The sequence below is a fragment of the Eriocheir sinensis genome, unplaced genomic scaffold, assembly GCF_024679095.1.
Source record: "Eriocheir sinensis breed Jianghai 21 unplaced genomic scaffold, ASM2467909v1 Scaffold524, whole genome shotgun sequence".
Taxonomy (NCBI): domain Eukaryota; kingdom Metazoa; phylum Arthropoda; class Malacostraca; order Decapoda; family Varunidae; genus Eriocheir; species Eriocheir sinensis.
In genome coordinates, this window is record NW_026111859.1 from 144,809 (window position 1) to 156,005 (window position 11,197).

The following is an 11,197-nucleotide window of genomic DNA, read 5'->3' on the forward strand; positions in this document are numbered from 1 at the left end:
GGAAGCCTCCGCCGCCGCCACAGCCACGGGAAGAAGCCGGCGAGCAGGGACGGAGGCACGGGACCTCCGAGCAGGCGCTCAGAGCAGCTCAGCTGACCCGAGCGAGCAACTCAGCAGTCTATAGGTGGCCCAGAGGCCTGGAGAGTTGCTCGCTCGACGAGTGCTGGCGGTCCACTGACCCGCCGCTCGGTTCGGTTCGGTTCGGTAGGGATTTACCCCCTAAAAAGGGGGAACGGGCCTTTGTCCATGGACGGCCCGTCGCAGGGGGGAACCCGCGGCTGGCGTGCGGCGGGTGTGGGGAAGCCTCCGCCGCCGCCACAGCCACGGGTAGAAGCCGGCGAGCAGCGACGGAGGCAAGGGCCCTCCGAGAAGGCACTCAGGAGCAGCCCGTAGCTGAGCCGAGCGAGCAACTCAGCAGTCTATAGGTGACCCAGAGGCCGGGAGAGTTCCTCGCTCGACGAGTGCTGGCGGTCCGCCGCTCGCCGCTTTTTCGCCCTATATAGTGCAGCGCAGGATCGGAGGGCGGTCCCCGCCCGGCCGGGCGAGCCTGCCAATGGGAGCGCGTGCCGCCTCGCGTCCCCGCGATCCCGAGCGGCGCCGACATAAAGGGGGAATCCGGGTTCATTCGCTCATTGGCCTCCCGGACCTGGCAGCGTGTGCACCTCTTCCCCACCTTCTAGCAACAGCTCTCGCGGGCGAGCGATTGAGCTGCTCTGCTACTGCCAGGCTGTGAGTCACCGTGTCAGTGCTCCCTGACTACGGGTTACTCACTCCCCGGAGTTGCCAGCGTTACCACGCGCCTTCCACCTACCTGCCCCGCGCTGCACACTTCACCCTGCTCCGCGCTCTGCCGTGCCAGTGTACACTGTCTGCGTGTCACTGGTCACGCGTCGCTCGTTACACGCGACTGCAGCCTTCCTGCTGCTCTGTTTTTGTGCTTTTTTTTGTCTTTTGTTTGTGTGTTTGAGCCTTAGACCCTGGTTTAGTACGACGCCGAACCCCGAGGGCAGTGCCACGAGGGGGCCCCTTAGGATAAAGGGGTGGTTAGAGGAAAAACCAGGGTTCTTGTTAGGTCCCCCAAGACCCGCAAGGGGCGACAGCGGCGCCTGCCGAGCCCTTTAGAGGGTGGGCGGGCTTTAGCCCTCCGCTGCCGTAGGTGAGCCGGCTCTTCGTAGGATAGTTTTTGTTACCCTTTTTTTTATATTTTGTGTTCAATGTCTAGCTGTGTTCCAGCCGTTGTGCTGTCTTGTCATTAGGATGTCTACGGACAAGCGTGTCCGCCCCGCTAGCGACTCGGAGAGCTCCGACTCCGAGTCGCCTGCGGATAAGCAGCTACGCCTTGAGTCGGGGAGTGAGAGTGATGAGGCGGCCCTTATCCCGCTCCCCGACTCTTCTGATGAGGATTGGGTGGTGGTAGGACGGGTGCGTGACCGTAACCACCGCTCCCACCCACCTCCGCCACCTTCGCCTCCCCGCTCCCGTTCACCACTTGGCACCTCTGCTACCCCCACCCTGCCCTGCGGCTCACGCCCGACGCCGTTACCCCGTTCTACTGCTGCTGCCCCCACTGCTGCCACCTCAACTGCCTCCACCGCTGCTCCTTCATCTGCCTCCGCCGCTCCCCATTCCACCCCGCTCGGTGCCGTCTATCACCCCGAGCAGGCTGCTGCCCGCTACGCTGCTGCATCTCCTGCCACACCCAGGGTTGTCGTCCCTCCAACACCGGGGTTCGAGACTGCCCTCGACCTGGCGGAGGCCCTGGAGGAGGAGCTCGGGCTCCGCTTCCAGATGCGCTTCCTGGAAAACGGCAGCGTGCTGGTCACCCCGCCTTCCGAGAAGGCCCTCCTTGCTCTCATGGACACCACGTCGGTGCATGGGAAGGCGGTGCAGTTGCGGCTGATGGGCGACGCAACCACCAAGGGCGTGGTGACCACTTACCCGGTTGCCATGCCTGTCAAGGCTCTTCTCCGACACCCGAGCGTCGTCACGGCAGAGCGGTGTATGACGCGCGACAACCTAGCCACGAGGCAGGTCCTCATCTCGGTGAGGGGCCCCCTGCCAGGCATGCTGGACCTGGGGAGTTGGGGCGTATTCTACACGCTCCCCTTCAACGCCGAGCCCCTCCGTTGCTACCGCTGCCAGCAATACGGCCACCATCGCTCCCGCTGCAATCGCCAGGCAGTGTGCGGCATGTGCTCGGGGCAGCACATGACGGAGGCCTGCCTTGCGAAATACAAGGCCGGCGAGCGCGTGACCGCCCTCTGCCCCAATTGCCGCCAGCACCCCCACGCGTGGAGCCGGCGCTGCCCCTCCCGGTTGAACATAGTGGACCGGGGAATCCAGCGGCAGGAGGAGTGGCGTGCGGCACACAACCCCTCTCGGCCGGCGTGGACCGGGCGTTCCCGCTCGAGGTCCCAGCGTCGGCCTGCCCCACCCGGTGTCACAAGCCACAGTGTCCTCCCCCGCCTAAATGTCCCCCTTTGTTTACAAACAAAAGGGAGGACATTAAGGCTTACGGTATCGTGTTCCGCCGCGTCCTCAAATTACTAAATGTCCTCCCATTATTTTCCAGCACGGAAGGGCATATTGTTATATTCTTTCATAGAAAAACATCAGTGAATACATTACAACGCTCTGCTTTGTATAAATGAAGTGAAGGGACAATAAATAGCCTTCATGACAGTGATTCATCAGTAAATTAACGGCAAATAGCCTTTTGCTATAGTAAAAAAAATGTCGATATGCATAGCCTATGAGACCCTTTTTTGTGTGTGTGGGGGGGGGGGGTGAGCGAATTGAGCATGCCATGCATATGTGCTTTTTATTTTTCTTTATATAAGCCCTTTAAGGGAATTTTGAAGATGATCTAAAAAAAAGTGAGGGGTGGTGCTATATAAATAGCCCCCCCCAAAGCAGATTGCTTTCTCTTATAATTATGTGGGGTCTACTACATATGACCCTTCTGTATAACAACTCAGGTTATCAGAATTACATTGCGGTACACTGTGCTATGGGTGAGGTTTGATTGTCTACAGGAATCAAGTATCTTGCTGGAAAAATGGCTATTTAAGAATGTAATAGGTCCCAGAGAGCTATCCATTTATATTTTCTTCTCTTCTAAGGACATCATTTGTTATAAGATCCCCCCTGGTACATATTTTCACATAATTCCTCCCCTCCCAAGGGCTCTGAGGAAGTCCTCAGTTCTTCATATAGCATGATTTTGATTCCTTACCTTGGTAACAGGTCTGTGCCCTTCTTCCCCTCCCAAGCGCTCGGAGGAAGACCCCAGTTCATGCTGCAAGATCTTACTTACCTTGGTACACGTTTTTCCCCTTCCTTCCCTCCCAAGGGCTTAAGGAAGACCCCAGTTCTTCATGCTCTCTAGTTCTCTAGTTCTTCATGTTACAAGATATTCCTTTGGTAGTCTAACAACCATCCATAATTAATTTAAGGGTCAAAGAAGGCTCCAAAATTTCTTGCATAAATATATATTTGGTAAATTACATATAGTTATTTACACAATTGTGTATTAATTTACTATCTACCTACTACTACTACTACTGCTACTACTACTACTACTAATTATAATAATAAAAAAGCTACAGATACAGACATACAACACAACAGATAATTAGATGGCCCCCCAAAAAACACTTAACAAAAACATAAAATTTGCCGAACACAAACACATAGCAACCTTCCTCGCAGACAATTTAAGTAACAACATAAACATTTTTTCAAATTCTTTAGGGCATGCAAATATGCTACCAACACTATTATATCACAGAAAGACAACAATATCACAGTAGTAACCAGCCCACAACACCGTTCCAATTAGTGTGCACCCAAGAACACTACCAGACACCAACCATGCCACACAGCCCCTTCTTCCAACAGCCCCCCTCAACATTACCATTAACAGTATGGGGAGGAGAGGGGGTATCCTGGCATTACAGAAGGACTTGACAAGTAAATTCACTGGGCCCGACAACATCCTTGCCTTCATTCTTAAATCCTTAGCCCCGTCCTCCAGGGACTCCTTGATCCAATATATATCATCCTCATCATTACTTTGACTGGCTTCTGACAAACATCAACCCTTTATTTGAGACAGGTGACTGGACTGACACAGCCAATTATTGCCCCATTTCACTAACACTGATTCCATGTGGAACTTTTGAACACAATACACAAACACATAATGAAATCTGCTTGACACAAACATCATTGTTTCTGACTCACAACATGGCCTTACAACCCAAATGCTCATGTGAATTGTACACACACACAAATACCTCAGAGTTCAATTCTCCATTAACTTAAAATTCAACACTCACACAGAACACATCAGTGCCACAGCCAACTGAACACTTTTGGATCCTTAAGTGTAATCAACATAACTGTATAAAAAAAAACACTTATACAACTAGTAGTAGTATATCACACTTGTGAGATCAATGCTTGAATACTGCTCCACGGTGCGGCATTATCACACACAGAAACATTGAGAGGTTAGAGCAAATCTACACCAAGGTGTTTCTAGGAAAGGAAGAGGTTGTGTAGATTATTTTCTTTTACTGAAAATGCTATTTGAAAAGTACCTAGAGAAGCATAGGAAGCTGTTTGCTGCATTCAAGGACCTAGAGATGGTATATGACAAGGTTGACAGGAAGGGTTTATGGGATGTTACTCCATTAACCCTTCCCTTTCATATGCCATCTCTATGTCCATGAATGCAGCAAACAGCTTCCTATTCTTCTAGGTACTTTCAAATAGCATCTGAAAAGAAGTTACCTGCAGTTGCTGCAGTGGAATGTCTGGCTGTTAGCTTCTGACACTCCTCGCAGCTGAAGTGATACCACGCGTTGCAGTTATCACAGGCAATCATGGGACGGGTCTCATTGTTTGGCAAACGGCATTTACATAAGACTGTTTCCACCAGTGCGAACAGTACCCTTATTGTTCCTTTGGGGTACTGTTACAGGGGTTGAGACAGTTCTCCGGCTTGAAGGCATCCAACCAGCCAGTCGTACAAACTATCTTGATCCCATGCACACCTCAGGTCTGATATTTGCACAGAGTGCATAAGCATTGGCGATGGCATACAAGCCGCAAGCATCGCCGCCCCTCTGACGCTGAACATCACGCCATTCCATTGTTATGGCATCGCTAGAGGTGTAGCATCCACCCAAGCTGTTCAATGAATTTTTGGCGGTGGGACATACCGACTTTAGTGAACATGGAGTCATAGATTCTTACTTTACCTTCTTGAAAATTTTGAATGTTACTTACTGTAATCCAGTGATTACTACTGACATTGATAATTTGAACAAACTTCCCCCTAGGGGTACCAACACGAATATGCTCCACCGCCTCAAATATTGCACAGCTTTGGAGGCCATCAACCTCGGGAAACTGATGTTTGAGGAGGGCCTGGCAATGATTCATGTGGTCATCAGTGAGCCACCTTCTCTCTTCAAGAATCTGAATCATTACCTCCATTTGTGGATCTTGGCGACTGGCTGGCACAGGGGGCAGACACACGGCTTCTCTTTCAGCCTTGGCCCTGGTTCCGATCAGAATGACGTCTTCCTCCCTGTCTGGATGCCTTGTGTCCCCTGGCTTAGGAGGGGCAGTAACTGACACAGGGATGGAAAGGCCTTGTCTTTTTTGGTATAATTCCTCATTGAGGTGTAGTTCAGGGTCTGTATCAGTAGAACTGCCTGCTGGCAGCTCTTCTGAGGGCCTGTGAAGAGCACCGAACTTTACAGGCTTAAGCTGATCGTAAGCCACCATCCGTGCCAGGGGAACATCATCGTGTCCAATCAATCCAATCAATTTTGTTATTTCCAAAATCCTGCAAATATAAACATTCATTACCTTAAGTTGCATCACTATTATAATATAACATAGGGTAGCCCCATCAAAACATGTGTGTCCGGATGAGATGGAGAAAGTAGTGAAAGCATGCATAAGCAGTTTGGTATCGGTGTGACAGTGAAAAAGTGGATTGTGGAGTGGGTGAAGCATGGGGCACTGAGATGGTGTGGACCTGTGAGAATGAATATGTGAAGAGAGAGTATGAGGGAAGGAAATGGAGAAGCCAATATTTCATTAAAAAAAAAAAAAAGAATATGTGAAGAGAGAGTATGAGGGAAGGAAATGGTGAAGCCAATATTTCATTAAAAAAAAAAGAATATGTGAAGAGAGAGTATGAGGGAAGGAAATGGAGAAGCCAATATTTCATTAAAAAAAAAAGAATATGTGAAGAGAGAGTATGAGGGAAGGAAATGGAGAAGCCAATATTTCATTAAAAAAAAAAAAGAATATGTTAAGAGAGATTATTCTGGAAGGAAATGGATAAGCCAATATTTCATAAAAAAAAAAAAGAATATGTGAAGAGAGAGTATGAGGGAAGGAAATGGTGAAGCCAATATTTCATAAAAAAAAAAGAATATGTGAAGAGAGAGTATGAGGGAAGGAAATGGTGAAGCCAATATTTCATTAAAAAAAAAAGAATATGTGAAGAGAAAGCATGAGGGAAGGAAATGGAGAAGCCAATATTTCATTACAAAAAAAAAAAGAATATGTGAAGAGAGAGTATGAGGGAAGGAAATGGTGAAGCCAATATTTCATTAAAAAAAAAAGAATATGTGAAGAGAGAGTATGAGGGAAGGAAATGGAGAAGCCAATATTTCATTACAAAAAAAAAGAATATGTGAAGAGAGAGTATGAGGGAAGGAAATGGAGAAGCCAATATTTCATTACAAAAAAAAAGAATATGTGAAGAGAGAGTATGAGGGAAGGAAATGGAGAAGCCAATATTTTATTACAAAAAAAAGAATATGTGAAGAGAGAGTATGAGGGAAGGAAATGGTGAAGCCAATATTTCATAAAAAAAAAAAGAATATGTGAAGAGAGAGTATGAGGGAAGGAAATGGTGAAGCCAATATTTCATAAAAAAAAAAGAATATGTGAAGAGAGAGTATGAGGGAAGGAAATGGAGAAGCCAATATTTCATTAAGAATAAATAAATCTGCAATGAAATTTTAGTAACCCTTTCATTGATAAATGTTTGCAGTGGGCATTAGGCGTATTTGCTGGTGGCGCTAAACACTCGCTGTGAGCTCCAGCTGCACTCAAATCTCCCACATGTGAGTGTTCCATAACTAATTCTCATAACACAGGTCCGATTGCCAATAGAGTGGGTTCTTCACTAAATTTGGTGGAAAATCATGTCAGCCAAGCACAGAAAATCTACGGATGAGCAAGTGGTGGATATTCTTGCCCAATATAGTGACATTTTTGCACAGCTTCACCTATCACTTGACTCATATTTTGACCAAATAGTTGTAAAGTTTGCAGTTGGCAATACTCCCTTGCCAGCACCCATCATCAAGAGATCTACAGTAGTTGCCTTGCGGCTGACCGTCACGCACATATAAATGTACATCTTCACAGGAAACACCCCCTGAACGTGCCTGTATTTTCGCAGGAGAGGCTTACATTACCGAATATTATAAATCTTGGCCTCCTCTTTCCAATGGTGTTTTTGTTTTTAGCTGTGATAAATAGTTTTTTTATACAAAGGTTAAAAGAGCGAGCACTAGCGTCACTTGCTGGTGGTGCTAAAAGCTCGCTGTGAACGCGCCTGAGGGGAGTCTCATTGTGAGCGCTTAGCAATGAAAGGGTTAAGAAAGATAATTAATATTATTTTGTGGAGACAATGGAAACAGTTGAGAAAGGTTCTGGTGATCTCAATTAATGGCTGGACCCCACAGCTGGGCGAGTGCTCCATTGCCAGCCAGAGTTGTGGTGTCTCCCTAATCATGCCACTGCTGAATTCCACAACGCTGCAGCCTGTTGTTACCTCTCTGTAAAGACAGTTGATGGAGGCTCAAGGCTCTGCCCTCAACACTACTAGAAAGAGGGGAAAAGTTCATACATGAGAGAAGCATCAACTAAAACATGCATACATCACAACATAGGTACATGAGGAAACACAATCACTACTGAACTGAAACATGCCCATAAAAGACAACAGGAAAAATATGCAATCTAACAGCACACATAATATAGGTACCATGCTTAAATGTAGTCAACTGTCAACTATGTTTTATGGAAGTTGTGGAGGCAAAATTTGCAATAGTGTGTTGTTGTCAATTAGTATAACATTATATTCAAAAGCCATTCATATATAAACTACAAATTTCTCTTACCCACTCCAAAGTGGATCACATCTTACTGGATTAGTAAAACTAAAATTACATATTCAAATGCCATTCATAGATTAGCAAAAAATGTCACTCACCTAAATGGGCCAGTCCACAGTGGATCACACTGTCCACCTTTGCGTGCAATGTTGGCTGCCTGGCGTTTCAGCACAAGCTGGCCCACATGCAGTGCAAAGCTTTTGACCCCCTTGGATTTTTTCTTTTCGTATGCCTTTTTTGCCTTGGCATGTGCTTTTGTTTGGTTGATCTGAGCCTATAAATTTAATACTTATTAAAAAAGAGTAAAACCAATATATGGAAATTACTACAAATCCATGTAATAATGTACTACCAAAATACAATTACATTATGTCAGCAAGTAATACATGCTACAAATTGTAATTTCCATTCAAAAGAGACTATTATAAGTAAAGTCAAGACTCACCTTTTCATATGCCTTTTCGTAGGTGGTTGCATGGTCTTCTACAAATTCCTCAAGCTTGCCATCTTCTATGATGTCAGTGTCAGAGTCCACACCTTTGATCTGAGGGAAGGCAAATTTACATGAACTACATAATCAATAAGACATACTGGTCATCATGAAATACGTATTACACAAGCTACATATAGTTGGACAATGCAAACGTCCCCATAAGTTTATTCAGTAGTGCTAAAAATAATTCTGTTGATTTTTATCATTACGGTTTTTGAAAGCACATGAATCATATAGTGTTTTCTGCATATTCCCTCTCTGACTAAAAATGTGATGCACACCAATAACTGTTACTTTTAGGCATTACATGCACCAAAAACAATGTTTATACTGACCTCCAAAAGTGTGTGGGCTTCCCGACCAAACATTAGGAAAAATGGTGTGTACTTCGTAGCTGACTGTGGCTGAGCGTTTATTGAGAAAATGATGTCATGCAGACTCTCGTCCCAGTTTTTGCCACGGTCAACCAACAGCTTGCTTACTCGGCGTTTCACCATACCGTTTACTCTTTCCACCAAACCTAGAAATGGATACCAATCTTAAGAACCAAATAAAAGCCACATAACTCAACTCATATGATATCAGGAAATGTGTTCAAACTGATCTGCCATATCACTATCACAGCAACATTACTGTTTTATAATCCCACTGTTATAGAAGCTCAGTGAAAATAAATCTGCTACACCTGAGACTGTTTGCTGTGCAGTTCCTTTACAGTGCCCATACTCTAATGGGGACCTGATCTGCATGACATTCCAAGGCGAGAAAAGCACAAGAATAGTAGTACTTTAGACCAAACAAAGCTGGTTATGTACTGCAGTGACTATGCCTGATGAACATCCTCCCATAACCAACTCGGTAAAGAGTGGCTCTCCCGACACTCTCGTCACAGGTTCAATCCCAGGCAGCCGGCGAATACTCTCTCCTTGTGATTAGTCTCTCGTGTGATTTGATACACGCAGAGGACGTGCGAGAGTAATAGGAAAAGAGGACAGAAAATCTCGTCATTAAATTGATAATACTTGGTAAATAGTAAGTGAACTGTTATGCCCTGGATGATAAGCACCACCACTTTATTAGAGGAAAGCTGATGTAGAGGCGATAAATACACCAAAACACTTACCAATAAGATCCATGCCTACGACTTCCATGGGTTGAGACACCTTAATTTGTTTAAGTGTGGGAGCTTGTGTCTTTACAACCTCAAAAGTCTGGCAAGTTGTACAAGTTGATATCTGAAAAAAGTAAAGAAAGGATGTACTAAACCTGAAAGGTAGGCAGGGTTATTGTGCTTCTATCCTGATTCTGTAAAGAATTGTAGCTGTGACATAATTATTTTTGATGTGTTGCTAATATCAAGTATTAAATGGAAATAACACTATCACCTTGTGTTGTGTTGCTGACTTTAAACAGAAGGCAGACAAAATTATTATATACTGTCTTGGTGGATTTTTTTTTTTTTAAACATAGGAAGCAGCTCAAGGGCACAAAAAAAAAAGATAATGAAAAAAAAAGCCCGCTTTTCGCTGCTTCCCCAAAAAAGAATTGATAGATATCCAAATCGATCAATTTCGGGAGGAGAGGTGTCCTGATATCCTCCTCTTGAAAGAGTGCAAGTCATAGGCAGAAGGAAATACAGATAAAGGAAGATTGTTCCAGAGTTTACCAGCATGAGGGATGAAAGAGTGGAGATGCTGGTTAACTCTTGCATAAGGGGTTTGGACAGAATAGGGATGAGCATGAGTAGAAAATTGCGTGCAGCGGGGCTGCGGGAGGGGGTGAGGCATGCAGTTAGCAAGTTCAGAAGAGCAGTCAGCGTGGAAATATCAATAAAAAATAGAAAGAGATATTAGCATTATTAAAGAGAAACAGATAGTACAGTATGCATTTCAGTAATATACTACATATTTTATATTCTGAGTGTGAAATTTGTTAATTCCTAAACCTATGATCTGAACCTTCACTTTTGTGGACTTCAAAAAATACAACTAATAACTAAAATATACACAGATAAAAGTGCAATAAAACTTTTACCTGAAGGTGTTATTTACTTACATATGCAATGACGTCCCTTGACATACCAAGCCAGTAATAATGGTCAGAAATCCTGGACTTGGTTTTATCAATACCAGCATGACAGCCACTTGTGACATGATAAAAAAGCAGAATATCCATCGCTTCTCCCAGTGTTGAAGGAATCTGAACCCATTTGTTTCTTCTCTTGCGATACAGCTGGTTCTCTGTAACAAAAGGATAACTTTACCACATGTAAAAGTAATGGTATTATATACTGCTTTACAGCATCCATGAAACAATCAAACCTTAACCGTTTCATTGAATAGATCTCAACATTTTCACAGTTGAACTAGGTTGAAAAATTTAGAAATAACAATGATATAAATTTCTTAATTTTCAAGGGGGTTAAGACGCAAAGCCTTAAGTTAGGAGATTAGTTAGGTTAGATTTGATTTAATTTAAAAATTTACTG

The 11,197-nt window shown here is 44.9% G+C and overlaps 1 long non-coding RNA gene across 1 annotated transcript; it reads left to right on the forward strand.

Annotated features, from left to right (window-relative positions):
• Positions 1-2,915: 2,915 nt before the first annotated feature.
• Positions 2,916-7,783, forward strand: LOC126992932 (uncharacterized). The gene is made up of 2 exons (XR_007747171.1): positions 2,916-4,600; positions 6,874-7,783. It is a non-coding gene; the product is annotated as an uncharacterized LOC126992932 (long non-coding RNA).
• Positions 7,784-11,197: the final 3,414 nt, after the last annotated feature.